The sequence below is a fragment of the Kogia breviceps genome, chromosome 16 (assembly GCF_026419965.1).
Source record: "Kogia breviceps isolate mKogBre1 chromosome 16, mKogBre1 haplotype 1, whole genome shotgun sequence".
Lineage (NCBI taxonomy): Eukaryota > Metazoa > Chordata > Mammalia > Artiodactyla > Physeteridae > Kogia > Kogia breviceps.
Genome location: NC_081325.1, coordinates 24,100,323 through 24,107,344, shown reverse-complemented (window position 1 = coordinate 24,107,344; position 7,022 = coordinate 24,100,323). Strand labels below are relative to the sequence as shown.

The 7,022-nt window shown below is 38.6% G+C and overlaps 1 pseudogene; it reads right to left on the bottom strand.

Annotated features, from left to right (window-relative positions):
• Window positions 1–1,264: 1,264 nt before the first annotated feature.
• LOC131743542 (dynein light chain 1, cytoplasmic-like) lies at window positions 1,265–6,810 on the bottom strand (annotated as a pseudogene).
• Between the last annotated feature and the right edge of the window lie 212 nt (window positions 6,811–7,022).

Here is a 7,022-nt window from a genome sequence, read left to right as displayed (position 1 = left end):
CAAAAATACCATAGACTAGGTATTTCATTTTATTTATTTAATTTAATTTTTAAAGTGTAAATTCCTGCAGATTTTTTTTAATGAGCTTCTTGTGACTTTTAAATTTATTTTTTACTTTTATTTATTTATTTTTAGCTGCCTTGGGTCTTCATTGCTGTGTGCGGGCCCTCTCTAGTTTCGGTGAGCGGGGGCTACTCTTTGTTGCGATGCATGGGCCTCTCATTGTGGAGGCTTCTCATTGCAGTGGCTTCTCTGGTTTCCAAGAACGGGCTCTAGGCATGCTGGCGTCAGTAGTTGTAGTGAAAGGTCTTAGTTGCTCCACGGCATGTGGGATCTTCCCAGACCAGAGCTCGAGCCTGTGTCCCCTGCATTGGCAGGTGGATTCTTAACCACTGCACCACCAGGGAAGTGGTGCACAGAAGGTCTTGTGTGCACCAGCCTTCTATGTGATTCTAATAGGGTATGCAGGAAGATTTTTCCCTTTTAAGAGCACCTTTAATCTTTAGAGTATACTTTGGCCAAGGCAGAGGAAGGGAATAGTCTAGAGCCCAACAGATTTCTCAGTAGCCCAACTTTCTTATCAGCTTATTTCCATTTTACAGCCATACAGGGCTTAAGGAAGTTCTACTACATGTTCATCACCAATTGAGGACTAAGGTCCAGAACACTCTAAACCAGTATCTTTTAACAAAATGAGCACTTAAGGAAAGTATTTATCAGATCAGGAGTAAGAGTTAATCCAATAGTTTCTCTGCCATGCATTTCTCAACATGCACTTCTAAGTAGTATTCTTCCATGCACAACAGTAGCAGGATGGGCAAGAATGAAACTCAAGAGTATTGAATAGGCTAGTCTATTATATCCTGCAGAAACTTCAAGGAATCACTCCCACCAGCCTACCCAAGATCAAATAATAGGCCATCTTCAACCCTAGATTATTATTATTATAGATTATTTGGACAAATCATAATTAATGCACACTTTTCCAACAGATTTATATATGTTTCTTTAACGGAATGGATTTTGAAGAAAAAAAACATGGGGCAAAGAGGTATGGAATAAAAAATAAATACAAATGTAAGCTGTTTTGCTAATTGCTTTATAACCACAACAAACTAGCACAAAAAAATGCCCCGTACAAAACAAACACTATAAAGATCGAGATGTTCCCTTAGGCAAGGCTGAAGATTTCAGTCTCTGGTATTTGGAATTTAGGCTGCAGTTCTTGTGGTGGATCACAGGGTATGTGGCACCGTCCATGCTCTTAACCAGATTTGAACAGGAGAATGGCCCTTGGCCCAGGTAGAAGTAGATGAAGTCTTTGGTTTAATGTGTCACATAACTACCGAAGTTCCTCCCCGTGATGCAGTGCCAGGTGGATTGTACTTCTTGTCAAACTTCTTCTTGATATGGGCTGCAATGTCCTTCACTATATTATATTTCTCCAGTGCCTGAGTAGCATACTCCACCAAGTCCTGTTGCATCTCCTCTGACATATTGGCATTTTTTGTTTGTTTGTTTGTGGTACGCGGGCATCTCACTGTTGTGGCCTCTCCCGTTGCGGAGCATAGGCTCCGGACGCGCAGGCTCAGCGGCCATGGCTCACAGGCCCAGCCGCTCTGCAGCATGTGAGATCTTCCCAGACCGGGGCACGAACCCGTGTCCCCTGCATTGGCAGGCGGACTCTTAACCACTGCGTCACCAGGGAAGCCCCATATTGGCATTTTTGATCACAGCCTTTTTGTCACATATGGTTACCAATAAGCAGGGGCTGGCTGACTGCAGTGGTCTCCTGGGAGAGGGGCTGGTGAGTCTCAGACCAGTTGGGAGCAGCCAGATGGGGTATTTTAAACAACAAATATTTATTTTTCACTGGTCTGGAGTCTAGAAAGTCCAAGATCAAGATGCCAGGAGGCGTGATGTCTGGTGAAAACTCACTTCTGGTTCATAAAGTATTCTTCTGAAAAATATTTATCTGAGGGCCTGTTCTGCCAGTTTTTCTCAGAGCACAGAGTGCCTCATTCCTGATCTCTACCCTAAACTCCTTTCAGAGTGTGTTGAAGGTCAGTGGCCAGAGACTTCATCCTTGTAGAGGCAGATGGCAAGTGACAATTTTTAATTGGCAAATATTTGATGGAAGGGACTGGTGAATTCTTCTGGATTTAAGATTCTCATTGAGGGAAGGCTTTAGATTATGGGCTTATTCCTGCAATAGAAATAGAACTATTTGGAGTTTATTTTTGGATTTGGTAAGTTGAGCTTTCTTAAGGGTACATTTCATCTAAATTTTTAAGTTAATTGTCTTAAAGTTGCACATAATAAGCTCATATGATTTTTCCAATATAGGACCTGTAATGATGTCACGTTTTCCTTTTTTTTTTACATTTTTTCATTGTTTTAACTTTATTTTGTTTAGTTTTTATACAGCAGTACTTATTAGTTACCTATTTTATACATATTAGTGTATGTATGTCAATCCCAATCTCCCAATTCATCCCACCACCACCCCACCCAACCCCACTTTCCCACCTTGGTGTCCATACCTTTGTTCTCTACATCTGTGTCTCTATTTCTGCCTTGCAGTCCAGTTCATCTGTATCATTTTTTAAGATTCCACATATATGTGTTAATATACAATATTTGTTTTTCTCTTTCTGACTTACTTCACTCTGTATGACAGTCTCTAGGTCCATCCACATCTCTACAAATGACCCAATTTTGTTCCTTTTTATGGATGGGTAATATTCCATTGTATATATGTACCACATCTTCTTTATCCGTTTGTCTGTTGATAGGCATTTAGGTTGCTTCCATGACCTGGCTATTGTGAATAGTGCTGCAATGAACATTGGGGGTGCATGTGTCTTTTTGAATTATGGTTTTCTCAGGGTATATGCCCAGTAGTGGGATTGCTGGGTTGTATGGTAGTTTTATTTGTAGTTTTCTAAGGAACCTCCATACTGTTCTCCATAGTGGCTGTATCAGTTTACATTCCCACCAACAGGGCAAGAGGGTTCCCTTTTCTCCACATCCTTTCCAGCACTTACTGTTTGTAGATTTTCTGATGATGCCCATTCTAACCAGTGTGAGGTGATAACCTCATTGTAGTTTTGATTTGCATTTGTCTAATAATCAGTGATGTTGAGCATCTTTTCATGTGCCTCTTGGCCATCTGTATGTCTTCTTTGGAGAAATGTCTATTTAGGTCTTCTGCCCATTTTTTGTTTGGGTTCTTTGTTTTTTTAATATTGAGCTGCATGAGGTGTTTATATATTTTAGAGATTAATCCTTTGTCCATTGATTTGTTTGCAAATATTTTCTCCCATTCTGAGGGTCGTCTTTTCATCTTGTTTATAGATTCCTTTGCTGTGCAAAAGCTTTTTAAGTTTCATTAGGTCCCATTTGTTTATTTTTATTTCCATTATTCTAGGAGGTGGGTCAAAAAAGATCTTGCTGTGATTTATGTCAAAGAGTGTTCTTCCTATGTTTTCCTCTAAGAGTTTTATAGCATCCAGTCTTAAATTTAGGTCTTTAATTCATTTTGAGTTTATTTTTGTGTATGGTGTTAGGGAGTGTTCTAATTTCATTCTTTTCCATGTAGCTGTCCAGTTTTCCCAGTACCACTTATTGAAGAGACTGTCTTTTCTCCATTGAATATCCTTGCCTCCTTTGTCATAGATTAGTTGACCATAGGTGTGTGGGTTTATCTCTGGGCTTCCTATCCTGTTCCATTGATCTAAATTTCTGTTTTTGTGCCAGTACCATATTGTCTTGATTACTGTAGCTTTGTAGTGTAGTCGGAAGTCAGGGGGCCTGATTCCTCCAGCTCCATTTTTCATTCTCAAGATTGCTTTGGCTATTTGGGATCTTTTGTGTCTCCACAACACTTTTTGTTCTAGTTCTGTAAAAAATGCCACTGGTAATTTGATAGGGATTGCGTTGAATCTGTAGATTGCTTTGGGTAGTATAGTCATTTTCACAATATTGATTCTTCCAATCCAAGAACATGGTATATCTCTACGTCTGTTTGTGTCATCTTTGATTTCTTTCATCAGTGTCTTATAGTTTTCTGAGTACAGGTCTTTTACCTCCTTAGGTAGGTTTATTCCTAGGTATTTTATTCTTTTTGTTGCAGTGGTGAACGGGATTGTTTCCTTAATCTCTCTTTCTGATCTTTTGTTGTTAGTGTATATGAATGCAAGAGATTTCTGTGCATTAATTTTGTATCCTGCAACTTTACCAAATTCATCGATTGTTTCTGGTAGTTTTCTGGTGACATCTTTAGGATTATGTATGTATAGTATCATGTTATCTTCAAACAGTGACAGTTTTACTTCTTCTTTTCCAATTTGTCTTCCTTTCATGGCTAGAACTTCCAAAACTATGTTGAATAATAGTGGTTGTCCATTTTATTGGCATAGATTTGCTTGTAGTAGTCTCTTATGACACTTTGTATTTCTGTGGGGGTGTGTTGTAACTTCTCCTTTTTCATTTCAAATTTTATTGATTCGAGTCCTCTCCCTCTTTTTCTTGATGAGTCTGGTTAACAGATTATCAATTTTGTTTATATTTTCAAAGAACCAGCTTTTAGTTTTATTGATCTTTGCTTTTGTTTTCTTTGTTTGTATTTCATTTATTTCTGCTCTGGTCTTTATGACTTCTTTCTTTATACTATCATTGGGGGTTTGTTTGTTCTTGCTTCTCTAGTTCCTTTAGGTGTAAGTTTAGATTGTTTATTTGAGATTTTTATTGTTTCTTGAAGAGGGATCATATTGCTCTAAACTTCCCCCTTAGAACTGCTTTTGCTGCATCCCATAGGTTTTGGATTGTTGTGTTTTCATTGTCATTTGTCTCTAGGTATTTTCTGATTTCCTCTTTGATTTCTTCAGTGATCTCTTGGTTATTTATTAGTGTATTGTTTAGCCTCCATGTGTTTGTGTTTTTTTTCCCCTGTAATTGATTTCTAATCTCTTAGTGTTGTGGTCATAAAAGTTGCTTGATATGATTTCAGTTTTTTAAAATTTACTGAGGCTTGATTTGTGAACCAAGATGTGATCTATCTTTGAGAATGTTCCATGTGCACTTGAGAAGAAAGTATAATCTGCTGCGTTTGGATGGAATGTCCTATAGATATCAATTAAACCTATCTGGTCTGTTGTGTCATTTAAAGCTTGTGTTTCCTTATTAATTTTCGTTCTGGATGATCTGTCCATTGGTGTAAGTGAGGTGTTAAAGTCCCCTACTATTATTGTGTTACTGTTGATTTCCTCATTATTAGCTGTTAGCATTTGCCTTATGTATTGAGGTGCTCCTATGTTGGGTTCATATATATTTATAATCGTTATGGATCGATCCCTTGATCATTATGTAGTGTCCTTCTTTGTCTCTTGTTACGTTCTTTATTTTAAAGTCTATTTTATCTGATATGAGTATTGCTACTCCAGCTTTCTTTTGATTTCCATTTGCATGGAATATCTTTTTCCATCCCCTCACCTTCAGTCTGTATGTGTCCCTGGGTCTGAAGTGGGTCTCTTGTAGACAGCATATATGTGGGTGTTGTTTTTGTATCCATTCAGCGAGCCTGTATCTTTTGGTTGGAGCATTTAATCCATTCACACTTAAGGTAATTATTGATATGTATGTTCCTGTTACCATTTTCTTAGTTGTATTGGGTTTGTTTTTGTAGGTCCTTTTCTTCTCTTGTGTTTCCCACTTAGAGAAGTTCCTTTAGCATTCGTTGTAGAGCTGCTTTGGTCGTGCTGAATTCTCTTAGCTTTTGCTTGTCTGTAAAGCTTTTGATTTTTCCGTCGAACGTGAATGAGATCCTTGACAGGTAGATTAATCTTGGTTGTAGGTTCTTCCCTTTCATCACTTTAAATATAACATGCTACTGCCTTTTGGCTTGTAGAGTTTCTGCTGAGAAATCAGCTGTTAACCTTTTGGTTGTTCCCTTATATGTTATCTGTCGTTTTTCAAATAATTAATTAATTAATTAATTAATTAATTTTTGTCACATTGGGTCTTCGTTGCTGCATGTGGGCTTTCTCTAGTTGCAGTGACCAAGTGATACTGTTCATTGCGGTTTGCAGGCTTCTTATTGTGTTGGCTTCTCTTGTTGCAGAGGACAGTCTCTAGGCCTGAGGGCTAAAATAGTTGTGGCCCGTGGGCTCAGTAGTTGTGGCGCACGGGCTTAGTTGCTCCACTGCATGTGGGATCTTCCCAGACCAAGGCTCGAACCTGTGTCCCCTGCATTGGCAGGCAGTTTCTTAACCACTTCTCCACCAGGGGAGCCCTCCCTTCTTGCTTTTAATAATTTTTCTTTGTCTTTAATTTTTGTCAATTTGATTACCATGTGTCTTGGCATGTTTCTCCTTGTGTTCATCCTGCCTGGGACTCTGTGCTTCCTGAACTTGGGTGGCTATTTCCTTCCCCATGTTAGGGAAGTTTCTGACTATAATCTCTTCAAATATTTTCTCGGGTCTTTTCTCTCTTCTCCTTCTGGGACCCTTATAAGGCGAATGTATGTGTGCTTAATGTTGTCCCAGAGGTCTCTTAGGCTGTCTTCATTTCTTTTCATTCTTTTTTCTTTATTCTCTTCTGCAGCAGTGAATTCCACCATTCCGTCTTCCAGTTCACTTATTCATTCTTCTGCCTCAGTTATTCTGCTATTGATTCCTTCTAGTGTATTTTTTATTTCGGTTACTGCACTGTTCACCTCTGTTTGTTCTTTAATTTTTCTAGGTCTTTGTTAAACATTTCTTGCATTTTCTTGATCTTGGCCTCCAAGTTTTTTTCGAGGTCCTGGATCATCTTCACTATCATTATTCTTAATTCTTTTTCTGAAAGGTTGCCTATCTCCACTTCATTTAGTTGTTTTTCTGGGGTTTTATCTTGTTCCATCATCTGGTACATAGTCCTCTGCCTTTTCATTTTGTCTATTTTTCTGTGAAAGTGGTTTTCGTTCCGCAGGCTGCGGGATTGTAGTTCTTCTTGCTTCTGCTGTCTGCCTTCTGGTGGATGAA